Source organism: Pleurodeles waltl, chromosome 10 (genome assembly GCF_031143425.1).
Source record: "Pleurodeles waltl isolate 20211129_DDA chromosome 10, aPleWal1.hap1.20221129, whole genome shotgun sequence".
In the NCBI taxonomy this organism is placed as follows: domain Eukaryota; kingdom Metazoa; phylum Chordata; class Amphibia; order Caudata; family Salamandridae; genus Pleurodeles; species Pleurodeles waltl.
In genome coordinates, this window is record NC_090449.1 from 719,398,785 (window position 1) to 719,424,077 (window position 25,293).

Sequence of the window (25,293 nt, forward strand, 5' to 3'; positions counted from 1 at the left end):
TGGGCCTGTGCTGTGTTGCTGTGCGTAACTGTGTGTTGTTGACATGTGGTGTGTGTGTATATGTATGTGTGTGCTGGCTACAGTGTGCATACTGTATCTGTGTGGGTGTATTTGTTGCTATATGTGACTGTATGTGTGACTGTACTGTTATGTGTGAGTGTAATACCTCACACCCCCTTCCCTATGGTATGTAATGTATCTGTAAAGATTATAAAATTTAAGAAATGTAAGAGGTGAGTGTGTGTACTTATTGTTGTTGTCGTCCTCGTCGGAGATGATTCCATTGTCTTTCTGTGAGCAGGAGCAGCAAGATGATGTCTTGTTCCATGGCGGTTCTGTACGAGTACAACTTCCTGGAGGTGAGTGTCTCCTTTTATCCAGTTCGTCTCCGCCTGGGTTTCTGTGGTGGCCCGACAGTGGCAGAAATGTTGGCGGTGCGTGCAATGCAGTAATAAGTCCAACTGAAATGTGGTCTCTGCTGAACTATTGATGGCTCCAATCATCCATGGTGGTCTGGCCACACTGGCGGTGCTGGCAGGGCTTTGGCTGTCTTCTGTTGGCATCACCGCCAAAGTCATAATTTGGTGGTCCTCTCCATCAGCCTGTTGGCGGGCTGACCACCAAAATGTCAGTCATCGGACCACCAAATTTGTAATGAGGCCCATTGTCTAGAAAAATTTCAAGTATACATACTTTGTATGTAAACTACCAAAATATTGAGTCAAAAATGCAGCAGAACAGAATATCAAGACTAAAGGTAAGTATATATATTGAAAGGTTCACATATATCATATATGTACACAAACACACACATATATATATTTATAACTACAATAAAATTAAAAACTAACAATACACACACACATATATAGACATAAATCTGTAAGTGTGAAAAACATACATGATACCTAATTTAAAATAATTAATGCAAACAATTGTTTTAATAATGTGAACTACACATATAGCTTAAATAAAAATCCATATATACTTGTAGTAGCATAGTAGCTGTTTCATTGACCTTGTTGTCAAAAAGAATCTGTTCCCTTTCCACCTCCTTCATTCTGTTAATATTCGTATTGAGAACCCATTGGGGATAGCCACGTTTCCTGAATCTTTGCATCACAACATCCTGTTCCTTCTTATATGCTTCATCCATATTGCAGTTCCTCCTTGCCCTCAGCAGTTCCCCATATGGAACACTCCATTTGAGGTTGACTGGGTGTCTGCTGATGGCATGGAGAAGACTGTTGCCTGCTGTAGATTTTCTGAATAAACTTGTGTGGATCTCATCCCCAACAATCTCTACTTTAACATCAAGATACAGAAAACAGTTTTTGCTGATAGTATGTGTAAATATTAAATTGTTTGTGTTATTGTTACTTTTTTGACAAACTTAGAAGCAGAGACACTAGTGGCTTTCCAAATGAAGAAAAGGTCATTAATATAGCTGAGCCAAAGAATAACTTGTCCTAGCTCTGTACCAAGGGTGATGTCAACAAACATTTGTTCTTCACACCAGACTAAAAACAAATTAGCAAGTGGCCATTGCAGCCCCAAGTATTTGTCAGAACAGGTCACTATTAAAAATGAAAATATTATTGAGGAGAGAGTATCTCATCGTCTTCACAATCATTTCAGTGTGAGCTAGATACTTGATCGTTCTGGCCCAAAGAAAATGTTTGCAAACTTCTATGCCTTTTTCATGTTCTCTGACTATATATGATGCACTGACATCCAGTGTCATCACGAGAAAGTCCCCTTCCCAAATCAGGCCCCCAATCTCCTCCAAGAAATATTTAGTATCCCTCAAGGATGAGGGGAGACTGGTGACAAAGTCCCTTGTGACTGAAGCAACATATTTAGATACATTGTTTAGGGCAGTTCCCCTTGAAGACACAATAGGTCATCCCAGTGGGTTGGCCCTATCCTTATGTACTAAAGTCACCATCTTCCCAGCTTTCAGGAACATGCAGGGATGAATCAAAAAGCCTAATTTTGGGCCACAGTTTTGGCATTTTTCCAAGAGGTAGCCTATTTGTTGTGCTTTCAACCTACTTCTATTTTGTGGTGAAAACCAATGTGAAGCGCATGGGTGATTCAGAAAAGCTATACATTTCAGAACAATAGACAAAATTCCAAAATCAGCAAGGGGTCATATGTGTAGATCCTTCAAGATTTTCTAAAGGAAAATTACTGTTGAAATAAAGAAATATTGAAAATGGGTAGAAAAAAGCAGGCATTTGTGGCAACATTTTCATCTGTAAATTTTTATCACAATAGTCGATTGATAAAATTAAAAAAAACATTACGTCCGCTCAACCCTTCTGATTGCGGATATATATATATGTATATATATATTTTGAGTTCTAAGAACTCAAGGTACTCGGAGCAAACAACTAAGCTGCACCGTACTAGGGTTTTTTATTGAGTACTGAGTATAGCGAAATAGGCGTGAAAAATGAGTATCAACAACACATATATTTCTGAAATAGACACACAATGTATAATTTAGGAGCAGTGGTTATGTCTACATTTCTGAATTTGTGGGTACCTATACTAGTGTATGAGTCAAAGGGTATTTTTCTAAATTTCTTACATACTGGCTTACATTTGAAAGGCACAAATGCAGCAATACCCAATTGGTCATAACAAATGTTCAAGTAAACTATATTTCCACAAGTCTCCCAATCAAATTGCACCTCACTTGTGTGGGTAGGCCTAGTGCAGTGACAATAAAAGTCCCAAAATGCAACATTGACGCAGTCAATTTTTCCACCAAAAACTGACCCTCTTTTTCCAATTTATCTCTAGATATTGGACTCTAGCTCAGCTGGCACCTAGAGAAACCTAGCCAACCTGTACATATCTGAAAACTAGACACCTAGGGGTATCCATGGTGGTCTGGCTTAAGTGCCTCTAACTACTTTTTTTTACCCAGATACCCTTGCAGGTCTCAAACTTTAACTTAAAAAACACATTTTCCCCTCAAATCTGTGATTGAAAGTTGTGGAATCTGTGGGGAGCCACAAACTTCCTTCCACCCAGTATTCTCCCAAGTCTGGAAACTGTGGAAAGCCACAGAATTCCTTCCATCCAGAATCCACTTAAGTCTCCTGATAAAAATTGTATTTCACTTGTGTGGGTAGGCCTAGCGCCTGCAACAGGCAACAGGCAACAGCTCAAAATGCATATGGATGCAGCACATTTTTCCACAGAAAACTGACCCTCTGGTTGCAACGTGGGTACCTCTTAATTTTGGACCCTAACTCAGCCGGTAGCTAGGGAAACCTAGCCAACTTATACATTTTTTAAAACTAGGTACCTAGATGTGTCCAGGATGGGCTGACTTGTGAGCACTCTCATCATGTTTTTTTACCCAGAATCCCTTGCAAACCTCAAATGTTGACTAAAAAACAATTTTTCCTGCATGCATTTCTGTGTGGGAAAGTTGTGGAAATTTCCTAGCACCCATCGTTTTCCCAGGTCTCCCAATAAAAATGCTACCTCACATGTGTGGGTGGGCCAAGTGTCCACGACATGGAAGGACCTAAAACATATTGTAGATATAATGATACTAATGGTAGTTGTACAAATTAGTTGTAGGGTCAGCAACCATGTAGGGAAACCTGGACATGTTTGAAAACTAGGCACCTCGGGGAGTCCAGGGAGTTGTGGGTTACGCGGATCCCCCATTGTTTTCATACACAACACCCTGCAAACGTGAAACATTGAAATCAACCACAAATTGTCCTTGTATTTCCATGAAGTCAGCTCCAGGAATTTGCAGGTAGCCACACAATTACTGCCACCCAGCATTCCCCCATTTGTCCTCATAAAAACGCTACCCCATTTTTGTTCCTGAACCAAGTGTCTGCAACAGGAATAGATCACACAAGGGTCAACGCTGGTCCTTGCATCCACCATGCAGCTCAACCACTCAAAAAACCAAACAATATGGTCCCCAAGGGGTACGATCCTTGCACAAGGGGTTGCTCCTCCTCCAAACATAATTCCCTGTGTCTAGTGTGTTTCAACCCCCCCCCGGGTAGCAGATCTCAGGAAAAAACTGGAAAACTAGCTGCAAGGGAGGGGGTAAAACACAGATACAATATATTTGACCCGAGGGGAGCAATTCTTGCCCAAGAGGTCCATCCCCACAATTTCATTACAGATAAAATATATTGCCCCCCAAGAGGAGCATCCCTTTCCCAAGGGGTCACTCCCTGCAATTCCTAAATTGTATAATCCCTGCCCTCATGGGTTGTGACCTCCCTGGGGCCAGATTGGCTGAAAAAGGGCCAAACTAGATCCCATGGGGGGCTAAAACACAGATAAAATATAATGGGTCCCACTGGGAGCTACCCTTATCCAAGGGGTCACTCCCTACAATTGCTAAATAATCATCCCTAGCATCTAGTAGGTTTTGACCCCCCCAGGGGAGAAGATCAGCCAAAAACACTGCTGACCTAGCCTCCCAGTGGGCCAAAACATGGGAGATATATGCCCCTTGAGGAGTTGCTCCCCAAGCATCACAAAAGAAAATCCATGTTTGGATGGGATTCCTGCTCCACGAGTGCAACCCCACCTGCGATCGTGGAGCAGAAATCCACTCCAAACAGCACAGAGGGAAAGGAAACACACTTTCCTTTCTCCTGGTGTCTTTTTTTTAAAAACATACCCCTTGGGAGAAGGATTCACATTTGAAAGTTCCTTTCTCTCGATGCACTGGAAGCACATCCTCAGCCTGCTCTGATGATGTCATTGTGTGGTGTGTGCTCCGATGTCACCATATCACCAAGATCCCTGGTGAGGGGTTTTTAAGGGGTGGCCCACGAGGGGAGTGCTTCTCGAATAGGTGGGTGCCAGGAATGCTGAGAGCCATCCTACGCACATGCCCACCATGTTGTCGGACGGCATGGAAGAGGATAAGACAGAATCTCACCACCCCTATGGTAACACCAGCAGAATCTCACCATTTTTAACACATAGCTTGCATTTTGTGGTATATATCTTAGAGTGTCCCAGCCAATTGAGGTATGTAGGCAGTATCACCGTTGCGGTTATGAAATGGATCTTATAACATCTTAGGGCTGGTAGACACTTTAGAGAAAACCATTTCAGTGACCCCACAAAGGTTCTATTTATTGCGATTGAACAGATTACCTACAATGCAAGAGATGGAGATCGGACACTGAAGCCCAGGAAGAGGGAACCTCAACCAATTATTGATCTTGATACCAAGAGACAAGGGGGGCTCAATTTGGATTAAAGAATTGAGCACACATCTGTATAATGATTAGTATGGAATTTCACTATTGTTATATGTTGCTTTTAATCTATGTATATATTTTATGCATATATTTTGAAATGTTGCATTTTTGCAATACATGAGGAAAGGAAAGTTTACCTCTTAATGGTTTGCAGGAGACATTTTCTTCATTTTCACTGTGGTGGTGACTGTGTTAACACAGATAAGATTGAGATTTTCCTACGTTTATGCTTCGCATTTCATGTTTTATTGTGGGCAACATGTTTTGTCATGGTATTTCGCTTTTCTCATACACATGCATTGAATCATAATAATTTTACAGCATGGTGGTTTTAGATACTGATGAACTCTGCTTCTTCTCACTTTTGCAGGATTAGTAGAAACAGTGCATTTGGGAATAATGGACTAGGTTTTCTTTAAGATTATGTTCCCTTTATGTTTGATGATTTGTGGATTGTTTTTTATTCAATATATTTTGGTAGCATTTGGTAGGGACAGCCCACTCAGGCTTGATTGATTATCTTTTCTTTGTGGTTGATTATGTTCTCCTTATGTTTGATGGTTCTTCCATTGTTTAGTAACCAATGTATTTTGATAGTACTTGGTTTGAAGTTCCTGATTGTTCCCACGTATATGCCCTTTGGGGCTAGATTGACTGATTCAGGGTGGCAATGTTTTCTTATATATGCATGTCCACGACCTTTTAACTCTTTAGAATATGTTACTATGTGTCCTTTGGTGTTGTAATACAGGGCCCTTCTAACTTACCAAACATGGCTTTCTAAGTTACATGCTTGCCTATGTTTATTTGTAGGAAGCTGGGTTCTGGTTGCAATATTCCCCCCTCCCCACACTTTTTTGCCTGGTGTTTGATGCAACTTTGAATTACGTCCCTAGAGTTCGTGTTAGACAGTTCCCCGGTGGCAGTGTTACTTCCCCAAAACAAGACACCTGGTCAGTTGATCCCCAAGTGGCCAGCCCCTTTAGCACCTCTGTAAGTCCCTAGTAAATGGTACCTAGGGCATGGGTACTGAAAAGGGCCCCAAAGAGCTGCAGCACAACTTGTAAAACTCTAAGGGACCCAGCGCCAATTTCATACAGACTGCCATTGCAGGCTGCATGACAAGGTGCACCCAAAATTGAAAACACAACCTTTGAGTCATGTCCCCCAAACACTGCATGTAATATTTGTACCTCACCGCTACAGCAGGCCTTACAGCCCTAAGGCAGGGTGCATTATATTACATGTGTGGACATAACTACACGAGCAGATATGCCCCTGCTATGTCTTTGTTGATTCTTAGACAAAGTAAGTGAACAGGGAAGCCATTCTAAATACATGTGCTGGACACTGGTCATTACGAGTTCCCCAGCTAGATGATGCCTTCACTGAAAATAGGAATGTTTGGTATCAAAACTCTTGTATTAACAAACCCTCACTGACTCCAGTGATGGATTGATTAATACGTTCACCTAGAGGGCACCTTAGAGGTCCCGCTGAAAACCTGCCAACTGCTGATGGGCTCAGTGACTAATTCTAGCCAGCCTGCCACCAACAGATGAGATTCTATCCCTCAAGGGTGAGAGCTTTTGCTCTCTGGAGGTCAGAAACAAAGTTTGCTCTGGCATGGGTGTTACACACCCCTCCCAAGATGTTGATCTGAAAATCTGCAATCCAAGGCGGGAGGCTTCAAAGAACCTTTGGAAAGCAGATCTGGCCTTCCTCAGAGGACAATGCAGACGCCCCTGCACCAGGGCCCATCTGGCACCTGGACACAGCCTTAGGAAAGCTGCCATCTTGTGTGTGGTGGAATTAGGAATTCTGAGACAGGTTGATGACCACTCCCCAAAGGAAGTGGTCATCTAGGGGGCGTAGTGACCCCCAAGGTAAGTAGCCCATTGGCTACAATCCTGCACCCCCCCCCCCCCCCTTATCACCGCCTAAATTGAATATTTAGGGGACCCCCGATACCAGGAAAACAGATCTTCACTGGACACAAAAGAAGGGAGGGACAAGGAGCCTGCTGAACCCGAGAACCGAGGAGCATGACAGACTTGGTGTCAACCCTCCTAGCCTGCCTGCTGCACCCAACCCTCGAGAAGAAATGACCTGTCATGCAGCTGCAGCCTTCAAGAAACCAGAAAGGATGCCAGTGCTTTGCAAATCAAGAAGAACTCCCTTTGGAGCAGAGGAGCTGCTTCCCTGCACCTGCACGCAACCCAAGAAAGAACTATGAGGACCGGACCCATCAAAACCCCAATGACAGACATCACCACTGCACCAAAGCCTATTACCCCAAGGTGTAGTGGGTCCAAGGTGACAAAGTGGTTACCAGACCCTCCAGAGATGAAGCCAACCTTGAGTTCGCCCCTGTGGACTTCCAGATGGTGTCTGCAGCCTGTTTCTGACGACCTTCCTTCACCTCGATCGCCTCCTGTGATTGAGACCCAATGGTCCACTCCAGACACACCAGACAGAGGAGAAGAGGATCACTGGCGTCCCTACGTCCCCCAGGCTTGTGAGACATGAGCCCACTTGTTGGTCTGGACAGACCAGACCACCAGTCCATGCCAGAAGCCTGTTTCTGTGGGCCCCAACCACTGCAACCACCCCCGGTGACCTTAAACCTGACAGTCCACACCACCTCTGCACACAGACACCACGGACTGAGGGGAACAGGACGACTGATGCCCCTATGCCCCTACGCATTGCAAGACTTGAACCCCCTTGGTGGTTCACCCGGACTAAATCCTCAGTTCACCCCTTCAGCAGCACCAGTCGGATCCCCATAGAATTGCACGGGGCACACAACGCTGAACTGCACCCGTGCACACAGCTACTCCAGTGCCGCCTGAGGTGATTGGTCAGTGTGGCCTTAGACCTTGCCCCATACTTACCCTAAGTCCAGGAGATTGATCCCGTAAGTCACTGTACTATACCTCTATGCGGTGCTTGTTCTTCCTCCTTAGGATAACATTGCTGCATCTAAAAAATGCGCTCAACTTTTGAAAATTCTAAACATTTGTAACTCTAAAAGTACTCACGTGATTCCGGTGATCTTGGTATCTAAATTTATATAAAAGTATGTGTTATTTTTATAAATTGGTGTCAGATTTCTTTATTGAGTGTGTGTCTCACTTATTGTCTATGTTCACAACTTACATGCTTAGCAATTACGTCTGATATGCCTAACTTCTCTCCCACACTACCACAAAAGGGAGCATTTGGGATGTCATTTGTGCCGCTGCAATACCTCTGGGGTTTGCCTGGACTCTCTGCACAGTGCACCTCTTTTTTGTCCACTATATAAAGAGCCAGCTTCCTACAATGATTATTTAGTTACATGTTGCTATAACATAATGGCCTAGGTGAGATGTTTTACAGGTGTTTATGCTCGCATATATCGGATAATAGACTTATTCTGTGTCACCAATAAGGCCATTGTATTACTCTTTCATGTCATTTTGCTCTTACAACATTTTATTGTGTTTGCCATTTTCTTTCAAATTGTTGCAACACACAGAATACATATTGTTTTGTTAACGTGTCATTGCGCATCTTTCCCATTTTTTTCTATTACTTATTATGGCTTGATTTGAAGTAATTGTTCCTTTAGGTAGTCATCAATCATTTATGTTATTCAGACATTGTAGGTTTGATATTGTTTTCAGTGTTTTCAAGTACATGACAAGATGGCCCCCATGTATTTACACTTGTAATGGTTGTCTTTTCCAATTTTCTGTTTTTTCTGTTTATCTTGTTCTTTTTAATGCACCGCTATGTGTGCAGATTGGTATGTGAGCAAGGCCGCTATGTTGGCTGAAATGCATCATTCTGTTGGAGTAAACCTCTTTCTTCATTAAAGCGCAATCCTGACTGAGAGTCCTTCTTTTTTCGTTTTCTGCATGTCTTTGTACCAGTGTACTCCACCGGCTTGGTACTCCACTCCTCTTGGGTCAGAGGTCCCAGCGGAAGAAACTTTCATGCTTTGCATACTTTAAAAAATATAAAACAATATTTAAAACATTTAAAAGTTTCAAATATAAGCAGGGACTTAAAAAGTAAAACACAACACCCATATATTAACAGAAACATATATAATGCTAATTTAAAAATAAAATGAATAGAAAGACCAACACATTTAAATAAAACATATATCATTATTTTATTAAATAATAATACAAATATTAAAGACAAAACGAAAAATAATCAAGAAATAACAACAATCTAAAATTAACAACTCAAACAAAAAATCCAGATTTACTATTCTTACTATTGTAACTCCAATGTAAGCAAAAGTAGGAAAGTAGATGAAGTGTTTGATTTTGGAGGGGTTAGATTCACTATTCCCACTTTAATATGAGCAACAGCAGGGAAAATTATGAATTTTGGAAGGGATAGGTTTACTATTCCCACTCCAATCTAAGCAACAGTGAGGAAAGTGTGGGACTTTGGATGGGTTAGATTTACTATTTTCACTCCAACGTAGACAAGCACACCGAAAGTGTTGGACTTTGGAAGGGTTTGATCTACCATTCCAATTCCTAATAATTTGTTTTGTTTAAAAAATTAAAATGTTAAAATGTACATATGTAAAATAAACATATAAACATTATAAATAAATAACATTAAATATAATAGAAATAAACAATAATACAAAAGTAATTAAAAAAATATAAAATATGATAAATACATTTAAAATAAATACATATTCCTCCCTACTACCCAAGAGATCACTCACAAAAACAAATAAACAAATAATAAACAAAATATGAATAACAATAAAATAGTAATAAAAAATAAAAAACTACTAAATTATAAATCAAACTGTATAAAATAAAATTACATGTTAAAAATCACAAAATGCATTTAAATTATTAAAATAACAATTAATCAATTAAATTAACATAAAACAGTAACCTTATATAAAAAACAATCATTTTATTTAAATAACTTCCCACCATTTTCATCCACAAACCGCTACTAATTATAAATTCCCATTACATTTAAAGCTATTTAGATGACTCAATAAACCTTACAATTGATACTAACAAACTAACAGTATAGCAATATTAATACCCCAAAATAATATAATAAGTTATATTTATTAAATTAATTAAAAATTAAATTGAATAGAATTACAGTAAAGTAAACAATATTATTTACAACATTGCTTAAAATAAAGTTATATACATAAAAACACAATAATCTTACTTTCTATATGTTGGCCCTCAATATTTTTGATTTGATGATATTTTTGACAAAATAGTGTTGCGCCACAAACAATATTTTGGTCATTCACACAAAAATGATATAGAAGTATAGATGAGTGATAATGAATAATGGGGATGTTGTTCTCCATGAAGTTCTGAGTCACGTCAATTGGCAACTAGAGTGCAGTTTCCTGCTCGGAGCTGTCACTGATGGATCTGCTGCTCCTGTAGAGTGGGAAGCTGTTGTATTCTGTAGTTATTATGATCCTTCGAGATTTATCGAAGGTTGTGAATATTGTGTTCTGTTGTCATGGTATTCCCCTCGCGCTACAGTTGAAGCAGCAGTTGCCGCTAGCTGTTGTATGGGGATGCAATGATGTGAAGGATGCTACCAAAATAAAAATGGATTCTTAATATTTGCTGTGTGAAAATCTTTCCATCACAACATTATTTTGGTGACGAGCGACAGCTACGCGGGAGCAGCAACTCTTCGCATGTGGAGGAGAACCTAATACTATTAAGATCACGATAAGCAGAGGGACGCTGCGTGTGATGCTATGCGATATATTTATGTAAGCCACAGGTTTATATTGCATCGTAAACTTACCTTAAAATATTAGAGGGAGCTAATGCCTCATCTCGTGTGTCGGAGTGGTTGGAAGATCACCTACTCGATGACTCTTACTAAAAGGAAAGCTATCCGATTTCTTAAAGGGGACGTTTTTCAAGCCTCCTTTAAAGGGAAGACCGTTTGTCTCCTAAAGGGGAGGTTGTTCATCAAAGGAATATCCTACAGCAACGTCATTTATTCAGCAGTGTTACTTCTTCAGTATTGGATCACATAAATGCCAGTTACAAGGATTTAACACCTATAAAAAAAGACAAACAATTGCATACATGTAAAAGCAGTTTAAAGGCTTTATGTATACTGCATGCACGAATAAGTTATTGAATTGTAGACAATGAGAAGAGTAAACGGAAAAAAAGCAAATTGCTTATCTTAGTTATTTTGGATTTTGCGTTGGTGATATTATACTATGGATATCACCACAATCCCACCACCTCCTTGTTTCCTTTCGCAACCTGGGGTTCCACCTATTGAGTGAGATGAATGGGTGGAGATGCTTGAAAATTATTTGAAGGCAATCGATGGTGAAGGATTTAGGCCAAGTAGGAAATTAGCTATTCTTTTGAGTACCTTAGGAAAAGAGGGCCAACATGTTTTTAAATATCTTCCTATAGCTGTGGACAATGATGGTCAGCCCTTGGAGAATGTATACCTGGAGGCACATAAAAGATTAGAAATAAGGTGTGCTGAAGAGACAAAAGTGGTGATGAGAAGGGACACATTCTACACTCAACCCCAAAGAGTAGGTGAATCTAGAGATGACTTTGTATGAATTATCTCTCAAATGCAGATTTGGAGCAATGACAGAAGAGATGATCAGAGACCAGCTTATAGTTCAATGCAGAAGTATAAAAACACAAGAACGCTTGTGGGCTGCAAAAAATCCTTCTCTCAAAAATGCCATTGAAATTGGGAAAATAGTTGAAGAGTCTGAATATTGCATGAAGGAAATGGAACGAAGAGAGTAAAAAGGAGACATTAAGGTGGCTGAGGGAACGTCGACAGTGGACAAATTTGATGAAGATGTGGCTATTGTGAACAAAGGGAATTTCAGAGGAAGAGGAAGATCTTTCCAGGATAATAGAAACTATGGCAATAAAAGCAATAGTAGAGTGTATGGAAAGTGTGGCAGTACATATCACACTTCTGGGTCAAAGAAATGTTTTGCATTAGGAAAGTAATGTAGACATTGTGGTTGTAAAGGTCATTTCACCAAGATGTGTAGAGAAGTGGGAAAAAACAAGGTTGCAGCTGTTACAGGAGAAAGAGAACCAGCGCTAGCTTTACCATCAAGGACAGGAGCTTAGAGTTAATGGTGGAATCGGGTCATTGTACACCATCATTCCTAAGGGTCTATTTAAGAAAGAGTGGCCCAATGTGAGATTGTTACCCAGAGATATCAGCCCGGGTGGTTATCAGGAAGAATAGATAAGTATTCTAGGGGATGTGGATACAGTCATTCAATTAAATAATAGATGTGCAAATGGCAAAGTTTATGTGGCAGAGTCAGGGCCTACAATTGTGGGGTGGGTTCACCAGTATGATTTGCGCATAAAGATTGATCCTCATGCTGTGAAACAAGTTATGATAGTGGAGAAGCTCTCAAAAGAGGACATTTTGAAAGGGGCTCACCAAGTGCTTAAAGAAGAACTAGGACAATTAAAGGGTTATATACACACAAAAAAAGTTAAAACAGGGTGCAGTACCTGTCCAGCTTAAGGTTAGAAGGGTTCCCATTAAGATAAGAGGTGAGGATAAAAAAATGTTGGATGAGATGTTGATCAATGGAATTATTGAACCAATTGAATCGTCACCATGGATATCTCCAGTTGTTATCACGGAGAAAGCAGATGTCAAGTTACTTTTTTGTGTAGATTTGAGAAGCTGAAATCAGAATATAATTGCAGACACTTTACCATTACCAAACATCAATGAATTAATCCTGTTGTTGAAGGGGTGAAAGTATTTTTCCAAATTAGACTTGTGACATGCATATCACCAGATTGGGCTTGATGATTCATCTAAACTGTTAACAGCATTTATTACCATGGAAGGCACGTTTCAGTTCACAAGAATGCCATTTGAGTTGTCATCAGCTGCCAGTGTCTTTCAAAAAATGATGAATGAATCATTTAAGGGTGTGTAGAATGTTATTTTTTTTTCAAGATTACATTTTAGTCTTTGGAGACAGTGTGTGCAACCACAACAGAGCTTTAAAGGAGGCATTGAGCAGACTAGCTGAGTTTGGCTTGACATTACGCAAAGAAAAGTGTTCCTTCCTGGTAACAGAAGTAGAATATTTAGGACATACCTTGTCGTTTGAAGGAGTGAGACCTAAAAGAGATTTGTTTGAAGCAATAAAATCAGCACCTACACCTGGAAATAAGGATTAATTAAGATTTTTCTTAGGTTTCATTGAATATTATTCAAAGTTTGTAGAGAATTTTGCACGTAAAACTGAGAACCTCAAAGTACTTATGAGGAAGGGCACAGCATATGTGTGGGGTGAAGATCAACAAAAGTGTTTTAATAACATTAAGAAAGAAGTTTGTGAAGCTGGTATATTGTCACCCTTTGGTGTGAACAAAGAAACAAATATTACGGTGGATGCCAGTGATGTTGGTTTTGGGGCTGTTTTATCTCAGAAGTTTGGTTCCTCTGAAAGAACTGTTGCATTTGCCTCACATTCTCTAACTGCCACAGAACGACACTACTCTTTAATTGAAAAGGAAATTCTAGCAGTGGCTTAGAGCATAGAGTATTATAGAGCATATACGTAGGGCCACAAGATTACCCTTAGTACTGATCATAAACCTTTGTTTAAGATTTTGGCCCTCATTATGAACAAGGTGGTTCAGCCCGCCATGCCGGCAGCAGCTGAAAAGCCCACCACCAGCATGGTGGGCTGAACCGCCATATAATGAACAGCGTGAGGGCCGCCATAGGCGGCCCTCACCTACCGCCAGGCTGCCTCCGACAGGCAGCTTGATGGATAATGATCCCTACTGCCCCCGCCTTTCCCTGGGAGGTTCCCCCGCCAGAGAAAGGCTGGCGGAAGAGGTGCTCCAGGGCCCCCCCTGGGGGCCCCTGCACTGCCCATGGACTTGGCATGGGCAGTGCAGGGGCCCCTGTGCATTGCCCCATCATGCAGGTCACTGCCCGATTTACGGGCAGTGATCTGCGCGATGGGTGCAGCTGCACCCGCCGCACAGAGGCATTGACGGCAGCTCCATATGGAGCCGCTGTCAATGTCCCGGCCCAGCAAAATGTTTATTATGCGGCCGGTGGGATCCCAGGGGGGCTGGCAGTCAGTAGAATGTCCAACACAGCAGTGAAAAACGCCATGTTCATAGTCAGGGCCTTTGTTTCTTGAGAGTGCAGGTAAAGGTTCAGTATGGTTTATGAGGTTAGCATCAAAATTACAGGAGTACAATTTCATAATTGAGTACATTCCAGGGTGAAAGAACACACAAGCAGATTGTTTGTCTCACCTACCTTTAGATTGGGAAAAAGTCGATGAAAAAGGTGTAAACAAGCGTGTAAGAGAAGGAGCGTTGGGCAGTGTTCAGGATGTGATCTTCTGGAGTCAAGGTGCTGTTAATGAATCAGAATGGTCCCGTGCCATGGAAGAGGATGATGTTTTAAAGGAGGTACAAGTTTTGATAGAAAAGGGTCCAAGGAGGGAAAGTACTTTGTCAGGTGCCCTCTGGTCTTTCAACAAGGTGTTAGATGAAATGTCTGTAGTATCTGGGAAGATCATAATGCGTGGTGAAAAGATTCTTCCACCCACTGCTCTACGAAAGAGATTGTTTGATATTGCTCATGAGGGACACCTTGGTCAGAGTCTAACAAAAAAAAGATTGCAGATGGAATTTTGGTGGCCAGGTATGGATGAAGAGGTGCCAATATGGATTGAACGGTGTGTAGAATGCAAAGAGTGTGAAAAGAGATTGAGGGTGGGACCACAGAATGTTGCAAGCAGTATTTTTGATCCAGGTCAGGCATGGCATACAGTTTGCCTTGATTTCATTGGGCCCATGGCGGGGATCAGGCATGACAAAATATATGGTTTGGTATTAGTTGATGTTCATTCTAGGTGGTTGACTGTGAAATTGCTTCCAGAAATTACTTCAAAAATGACCATACAGGCCTTACGGAATGTTGTTAGAGAAGAAGGGTATCCTGTGGTACTTGTAACTGGCAGTGACATCAATTAACTTCTCGATAAATGAGAAGTATTTTAAGTGAATGCAGCATTCGACATTCTTGTACGCACTTTATAATCCAGGAGCAAATAGCATTGTAGAGAGGGCTAATTGTATGGTAACGGGGGCTATACAGTTGGCTTTGGCAAATAATATAGGTGTTGAAGATGCTATTTCTGATTTAGTGTGGGCCTATCGTACCACAGAAAACACTACTGCAAAGAAAGTGCCATTTTGCATGATGAGAGGAAGGATACCAATTTCTAAGTTGACAATGTTGTGGGAAAGGAATCTGATTGAGGGTGGAGATCATAATATTAATCCTACAACAGAAGCTCACATGGGATCTTTGAACGGTGGCCTGCTGCTCCAAGAAAGAGAGGCATGGATCCCACAGGAGCTGACAATGGTGGTCAATTGCTCATTGGAGAGTGAGCAAGACTCACGTAGGAAGATTATTTTTAATCTATCTTCAGAAATTGTATACATCCACGAAATGGCATAAAACACCAAGTTGAGACATATTTTGATGGACACTTGTCTAAATTAGCTGGGAACTGCTTAGTGTTAACCCAAAGTCCCTCTCAGCATATGGTATTTGAAAAGTATCATGTGTCATTGTTACAGCTGTAGCAAGACTGAAAATACTTTTTGAACAAGGACCACTATTTTTTAAAAGTTCGACATATGTTATAAGTCATATTGGAGTGACTATAGAAGAACACATTTTTAACATGAGTAATGTTTTATTAGTTAATTTCATTCTTGTATGACAAGCTACCATTAACAGAGTTTTGGTTATAAATGTGTGTAACAAGCCCTGTTTCTAAACTGAATTCAAGTGAAACCAACAGTCAGCATTAATTCATGCCCTTAGTGAATGATGTGGTTCCTGAGTCACAACAAGGCAGAGAAGTAGATGATTTTAAATTTTCATAACATTTTGAGGTAAGGGCAGGAAACAAAATGTAGCAAAGTATTTTTATGCATTGGTATATAGCTAGTGCTTGGCTTTCCCTGAAGTGGTGTCCCCACAAAATTGGGCATTAAATGAGGGGATTTCTAGAAATCCATATCTTCAGGTAGACCTTTGTCTCCATTGAGAGGTAGTGGTGGGTGAAGCTCGTTTGCTTGGGCATGCTGGATAATAAATGTATGCATATGGCATTTTCTGCACGCCCACATGTGCATTCTAGTGCAATTTTGGAAGAGGGAATTCAGCAAAGGTCCTGCACGGACCCCCAAGGAACTCCAATTTTTCACATGTATTCTAATAATTTTGATTCAATAGTCTGTGGATGATTTGTATTTGCCAGTGGTTCAGAAATTAGTTGGTGTCTAGCATCAGACGGACTTAAAGGCAGATTTATACTTTTTTTCCGCAAACCTGCATTAGCGCAGGTTTGCAGCAAAAAGTATAGCGCGGCTAGCACCATTCCTAGACGCCGGCCGGGTGCCATATTTAAGGAATGGTGCTAGCCGGTGCTAAGGCCCTTTTAGCGTTCTTTAAAAGGACGCTAACAGAGCCTGGGAGGCGTAGGGGGAGCCGGGGCTTGTTCGCTAAATTATGGTGCTCCACTGTTCAGAGGCAAAAAAAAATCCTCTAAGCAGTGTAGCGCCATTTTCTGGCACACAAGCCCCGTGGACATGGCTCCTATCTTAGTAAAGACAGGAGCCATGCCCACCACCCCAATGGCCATGCCCAGGGGGTGCCCCCTGTGCATGGCCATTGGGGCCAGCGCTATGAAAGGGGTCCCAAGTCAGGGCCCTCAAGCGGCGTTGGACAGAAAAAATAAATACCTACCCAGACATACCTTCAGATAGGTCCCCAATCCGTGGGTGACCTCCTGGTGTGGGTAGGGGTGAGTGGGGGTGTCCCTGGGGACAGGGAAGGGCACCTATGGGCAATTTCCATGGTCTCTGACCATGGAAATCTGCCTCCAGGTCCCCTTACACCTGCCCATACCCAAGCGTTAAATAATGGCGCTAAGCAGGCTTAGCGCCATTATTTAAGGCCGTCATTCTCCTGTGCGTGATTTGTACATGGGAGGATAAATAAGGTGCTAGGGCCTTTGAGGCATTTTTTGCCCGGAAACACCTACCTTACATCTCATTGATGCAAGTAGTTTCCCGCAGGCACAAAATGACGTTAATTCCAATATTTTGACGCTAGACATGTCTACAGGCAAAATGTAAATATGGAGTTAAGTTTACGCCAGAGTTGCGTAAAAGAAAATGACACAAATCCAGCGCAAACAGAGTATAAATATGGGCCCAAGTGCTGCACCCGAGGACTTCACACTACGACTGTGTGCTGGATTTGTGGAGAATTGGCATTCAGAGAGAGTGGGTGTGCCTTATTAGTGCAGGTGGATGGATTTTCGTAATTATAAAGTGCCTGTGCAATTGTGATCTGGCAGTTCTTGGCATAACAAGGATTCAGCCTGTTCATTACATGGTCTTGCTATCTAAGAGTATATATGTCCTCCCTCATAAATTATTGGCAAGATGATTATATCCTCAAAATGTTTCATAAGCATTTTCAGACATAACAACAGACTACCATAATAACAGAGTAGAAATAAACATTATGCTCCTTTTATTTTTGCTTCAAACGTTTCCCAGGAATTTTTCAAGCATAATAACATAGAACTATAATAACAGTGTACCAAAACATATCTCTGTGGTTCATAACAATAAATACAAATTCCACACATAACTACTGATCAATAAGAGCTTAGTGACAAAAGAAATCAGTTTGCCACATCTGCACGAATGATTTTTTTGGGCAGCTGAAAAAAGCAGAGCAATAATGTGTTCTATGTAGAGAAAGTAACGTAAATAATATAATGACAATACCGACCTGAATTGCAACCATTCAGAACATGATAGCATTATTTATTGGAAATAGTCTAATACATGAATATCAATAGACTCTGGGTCTTGATTGACTTGAAATTGTTCTTTGCCTAGGGAAATAAACACTTTTATATTCGACCCAACACACTAGAAAGTCAAAGTTATTTTTAACGATATTGAAAATGTTGCCTTTAGGGTCTGCGATTAATTACTGTTCTCAGATCCTTCTCAACACATGACATCAAAGACGATAATATTATGCAATATTTTATGAACACGTTTGTAGAGTTCAAGGATATACTAATTTAATTGCGGTTAAAAAACAATTAAAGCTGGGCAGTTTAAAAGAATATTTCGAATGTACAATGTTTGTTTAACCTAATAACGTGTAAATGTGAATACCATTTGATAACGCGTCCAGCCCTTATAAATTACCTGTACCTTGACACGTTGGAGGTCGGTGAATCTTTTAACCGAGTCGAGCTCTCCTCATCCTAAAATAGTCGAGTCACTCAGATCAATAATCAATAACTATTGTAATCGGTAATCAATACTCAATTAATAGATCAATATAGCACATCAGAAATCAATAACAGTTGGTATTTCGGCACACCATGACCTTTCAGTCATGAATAACCACACCAGTTTATTAAAAGTTAGTGAATTTATTTCCCTATATTAACAAAGCTAAGACGATGTATATATGTCTCAAAACCAAATGATATATGTATATGAACATTACTAGTTGTCCATAACGGCGGAAGAAACGCAATCTACGCAAAATCTGGATGATGATACACTCAGTTATCGCAATGCAAATCACTAATATGACTAACTGTATTTGACTAATTTCATACATTGGTCAGCATAACAAGATTTCAATTTGGCATGGTACATTGAATGAATACCTCGACTAACCTCTAATTAGCATTGGCATGTGGGGCTTCATGCAAAACGAATTTAGTCAACACAAATTTGGAAAACTTCTAGCTAAGACCCTATCAAAATAGCAGTTGGTACCTAAAAGGAAAAACACAATGCATAATACATTTATCCTTTCATATTTACCAAATACAATCAGCATTCAAGAAAAGTCTTCGTCCTTCAGGTACCGGTTGATCAGCATGGGGCAAGTTTCAAAGGGGCAAAGTTAAGGGCAAGCTTCCTTGCAGCGGCAAGGAGAATGGGGCAAAGTTACTGCATGGGCAAGACGGGGCAAATCAAAGTTAAAGTCTCTAGGGTGAGAATTCTTAAAGTCCCTTTCTCTCAGATAGAGAGAAGGGCATCAGGGTGTCGTCCAAAATGGAGTCTGGTATCTGGCTTCAAACTGGCATCGAGGAAAATGGCTGACTTCTCTTTGTCCAGTGGGTTTAAGTAAGAAACATTCCAAATTCTGCAGGGTCTTCCATTGGAGGGTTCATAGGTTGGCTTCAAATTGTCCAATGAAAATTGTCTTTTACTAGCGCTCATTTATGCATACACTGTCCTTGGAGCCTTGGAACACAAATTGTATCATGGTTTGCCAATTATTTGACTATCTGTACCTTCATTGTCCGCACCTGCAGACTGACCTTGTATCAAAGGGGATGAAACCGGCCTAGTACGAAACCTTGGAGATAAGTGTATCAGTCAGCTCTACTGGAAAAATACAACTTCAAGCAAGAATATATGTTTCATTAGTTCAAGGAAAAAGCCACGCAGTTAGAATTTGAGACCAGGCAACTAGGCCAAAGCCTGTACTAAATTTAAGCTAAGCAAAACAGTTTTCAAACAAGAAATCATGGCATACATTTGCAATTATGACGGATTACTACATTTTCAATACTTCATGATTAATAAAGCTCGTTTACAATGATGGCGAACTACCCGAGGGCACAATTTCCCTCGTACATTATTTTCTTTACTAAAATCACACTTCATTATATGTTTTGATTACACGATATGTATGAATATATGTCGGACCTTCTTTTTCTGCGTCATCACATTCAAAACATGTTGCAGATTACATGTTTTTTAGAAATGTGCCATGACACATTGCTCTAGTCGCCAACATTTCCTAAACCAAGTGTGGGTCTCCAGATTTCGTAAGGTCATAAGCTTTTTTTATTCTTCGGTGTTGTTGCCCAGTATATGTAAAACTACAGGTGGCCTCAACCTGTGAATGGATGAGTGCGGAGTGGATTTATTATTGTACAATATAAATTCAACCATCAATATATGGATCAACAATAGTGCCCCACGACATGATGTCGCTATAGGCTGTCCAAGAAAAATATTTTCTACTTTACAGTCACAATATGCTTTCTTGGAAGAAACTGTTTTGTTTGTGTATTTATTTGTCTATTTATTTATTTACAGGTCTCAATGCACTCACAACAAAAACCAAGTGCCCCATGTATAAACACACATTGCAAAGCCAATAGGTCTGGTGGTGTCTGCCAGCCTTTTGAAAATGTTGGTTTGTCATGGATTTTGAAAAATGTTAGTGTTTGAGAATCCGCCAAGCACTCAATCTTAAAAACAATTTCCATCAAATGCAAAAAAAAATTTGGTCTAAAAAAAACACTAATTCCTGGCACTAAAGGGAACAACTCATTCTAAAGTCAGCCAATGGCTGAATTGGGGTGACACAATGCCCATTGATGCAAGCTCAGGTGAGTTGAATAAAATGTGAATGACACAACTACAAGCAAATTGATGAAGTGTGACTGAAATTCTCTATATGTCATACACATAATTTTAGTAAAATCAAATGGTCCTGGCTAACACAGACCTAAACAAGCCAATTGGTGTGCCACTGGATACTAGCCTCTTGTCTTTGAAAAAGAAAGAAAGAAACAAAGAGGGAAAGAAATAAAGAAGGCAAGAAAGAGGGAAATAAAAAAGGAAGGCAAGAATAAATGAACAAATGATGGCAAGAGAGAAGGAACTCAAGAAAGAAGGATAGAAAGAAGTCAAGAAAAAAGAATGAGGAATAGAAAGACGGACAGCAAGAAAAGAAGTCAAGAAGTGATGAAGGCAAGAATGAAGGAAAGAAAGCAAAAAAGAAAGAGGAAATGAAATAAGAGAAAAGAAAGAAAGGATGAAAGATAGAGGGAAGGGAAAACAAAGAAAGTAAATGAAGGAAAGAGAAAGAATGAAATACAAAGAAAAGAAAGAAATACAGAGAAAAGAAAGAAGGCAATGAAGATGGAATGAAACAAGAAAGAAGGAAAAAAGAAATAAAAGCAAAAAAGAAGGCAAGAGGTCATAGATGCTCCTTCCACCTTTTGAATGAGGTTTTGGTGGTTTTATGGTCTATTGAAGTAGAGCCTGTCCTGCATTACATCTCCAACAATGTGTTTGATGAATTCCTGCAGGATTCCAATGGTTTTTATCTGGCAACTTTTTCATAAATTGACTTGTTTTAATTTCAATGGTTTTTAACTGGCAACTTATTCATAAATTGACTTGTTTTAATTTGGCCTTATACTGTGGCCTGATCTTCTTGTCACCATGGACATTGGTATGATTGAAATGTATATAATTTATATTTTGCTTGCTTTTAAGTTAGTTGTTTTATATTTTTATTAGTTTAGGTCGTGAACCCTTCACTCCTGTACTGGCAAAGGGAGGGTGTTGTGGGTTCACCTTAGTGCCTGGATTGGTAACCCTTATTTTAGCATTAGGCCTGTAGCCTGTGCTTTTTACATGTAGGCACATTTTCATATTTTTCAGCGTTGCTCGCTTTTAGCTCACTGTTTTAATATTTTTATCAGTTGCTTCATTCTGAGAATATATAGTTGCTTGTGCTGCACATTTTATCAGCACTTTGTACATATTACACTTTGTGCCCTGTCCAAGCCTGTCATGTTTGGTAAATGATATTCTAACTCATATTGCCACTCCAGAAGCTCAGGAGTCAGTCCCCAATTCCTACGTACATTTGTACATCAGACGTCTTCGTAGATCACGGCAAGATTTATCATATAAGTCTCAACTAGGCCCAAGAGGGGCAGAGGGCATTCCATTTATAGTCATCCTGGGGGGCACATAATTGTATTGACAGCTTTGCGGATCCTGGCCCTGACTCTTTAACTACTGAGAGGATTACCATCCAGACACCAGGCAGACCCTTGCCAGCCTCTTCACTTGTGGTATTAGGGTCTCTCCCTTAGACTGGGGCAGACAGAAGAGTTACCACACTGTTCTCTCAGATTTTAGGCATTGGGTGTAGGTAGGAATCTTTAGGTTTTTAGGATCATACAAAGATGGTGGTATTGTTTATCCTCTTCACACTGATTGTAATGATGGTCACTGTATTATGTTTCAGCTGCCTAATTATCGCAACACATGCTTTTTCTGCCAGATCCTCTGACTGTCATTTGTATGTGCTTCAAGGGGGCAATAGCAGCTTCTACTAGCTATCTATTAGCAAGATCAAGCTTTATCTCCATGAAAAATCTGCAACACATCTTCCCCCACCTGGGATTTCCACACAGGGTACAGGCTACTATCTCTTTTATACTGTCTAAACTTGATTATACCAATGGCCTCTGCCACAGATTCTCTCTAGCAGCTATGAAAAGACTTCTACAGAGTCAGTACTCTGCTTCCAGACTACTCCTACATTTAAAGCCACAAGTCCACGTCCCCCCTGCCTTGAGAGCCCTGAATTGGTTACCAGTTTCCAGAAGATCTGCCTTCAAGCTGCTTTGTATTACCCACAAAGCAGTTAATGAAACAGGACCACTATTCATCAGAAATAAAATAACCAATACAGTCAACAAAGGAACTTCGGCCCAAGATTGGTACCTCAGCTCAAACCTCCACCATACAAGATAAAGACAATAGGCGGTACATCTTTCTCTGTTCAAGCAACCAAACTATGGAATTCATTATCCTCAAATATAATATCCACAGATTACTATCTTCTCTTCAAAGAACTACTCAAAAGCTGACTATTTCCTACATAACCACAGTTCTCAAACAATAAGGTACAGCATAGCCCTGTGTCTGTAAACATTTAAAATGTCATTATATGTATCTATCAAGCTATGTGTATTTCTTTGTACAAAGATGTATAACAATAACTGTGGATTTAAAAATATATAGATATTCTTCAGGACTTCTTCACAAATGTATATATTATTTACAGTTAAATATAGACACACATATCTATCTATCTATATGCCATAATGTTACAGGGAAATTATAGTTAGGAACTGGAATTTAAAAAAAAACATAAAAATTCACTTAAAAAAACAAAATTTACAAAGTCATTATTGTAAGGTTCTGTATTTACTCACACAAAACCACAGAAATTCAGCAGTTGTAGTTTGAGGTAACTATAAATCACGGCCTAAGGTAACTATTACTCTCACCCCCGCCATGCACAGTTTTTTCTTCAATATTTGTCTTCTAATGTTTCATTGATATTTTTATTCACATTATAAAAGTTGTCATGAGTGTTGTGATATCTGCAAGTAAATGGCAGTGCATAGTGAGGGTGCAAGTGAAAGTTACCTTAGACTGTAAGTCCTAGTTACTTGAAATAACTCTGACTATAACTGTTGAATTTCTCTGGTATTGGGTGAGTATATTCAGAACCGAACTATAAAGCTTCTGTAACCTTTGTTTTTTTTAACTGAATGTGTATGTTTTTTTAATTCTAATTCCTAACTATACAACTATAATGTCCCTGTAACCTTTGTTTTTTTCAGTGAATTTCTATAGTAAATTTTCATTACTATACATTAATCCAAACACCGCCTCACATGGCCTTTGACTGTGCACAGTGAGGTTGGCTGCAGGGCATGGCCTGCAGTCAGGCCATGTGGCCAATCCCTTGAACCACCCAACCCGTGCTGCACAAGGCCTTTGGCCGTGTGTGACAGGAGTTGGCCGAAGGGCCTGTGAATGGGTGCATGAGTCTCTGAGTGTGTCTGTGAGCAGGTGCGTGAGTCTCTGAGTGGATCTGTGACTGGGTGCGTGACTGTGTGAGTGGGTCTGTGAGTGGGTCTGTGAGTATCTGAGTGAGTCTGTCTGCGTGTGCATGAGTATTTGAGTGAGTGTCTGAGTCCGTCTGTGAGTGGGTGTGTGAGTGTCTGTGTGGGTGTGCCAGTAGCTGTGTGAGTGACTCTGCCACAAAGGAACCTCACCTGCCTTTTTTGCCCTTTTATCCTACAAGAGTCCACTACTTCACACAAAATTTCTACCCAAGTGGAGTTCTTTCTACCTCCTTGTGTAAATGCCCTGTACCTATTCTACACTACAGCTGTGTATTGGACCACAACAAAACGTCACCATTTAGTTTGTGTGCATTTAGGCAACATGATTTTTCCTGTTGCCTGTTTCTCTAGAATCCTGTGACAAAATGGATCCTCCCAAAGAGAGGCCAACGAGGCAACAAAGACGTAAATCTACACCAAACCAGAGTCATTCCTCTTATCTATATGAAGTAAGGGCTTCTTTTTTGTGGAGATGTCCTCATATTCCTTGCCACCAAGAACACACTTTCAAAATTGTCAGGAAACGCACTGTTGGGCCCTCTGGGGTGTTTTTGTCATCTTGGAGGAGGATTCATATTGTCATAGAAATCTGGAGAGGAACAATCACATTGGGAAATGTACAAATGTACATAATATTCACTGGTGACATTTCCTCATGGTCCATTACGCAGCTGTAGTGAAAAAAACACAATGGGCATTTAACCAATGTGGTAGCATTTATTAACTAACCAGTAGAAAGTACTCCAGTTGGGCAGATATTTTGTGCAAAACTGTGGACTTTTTTTGGATAAATGAGCAGGTGAGTTTCTGTTCTGGCCATAATGCTCATTACACAGAATTTCAAATCTCAACAGGAAGCACTTACAAATATAGACGTGGCAGGTGCCCCACTTGAAGCTCCACTTCTGGAAAAGATAAATGATCCTAACTCTGGTGCTTAATGAAGGCAAAGCAAGTATGTTTAATCGGATATTCCATTTTGAAAATGATCTGAAATCCTTTGTGGAGGTGAATGCATTTTTGATCTATTGAGGCACAATCTGTATGCGACTGTGACGAGTGGGTTATTTTGTGTCCTTTCCTGCGGGCTGGTAGGCCATGTGGCCCCCCTTGTCCTTAAATGGACAG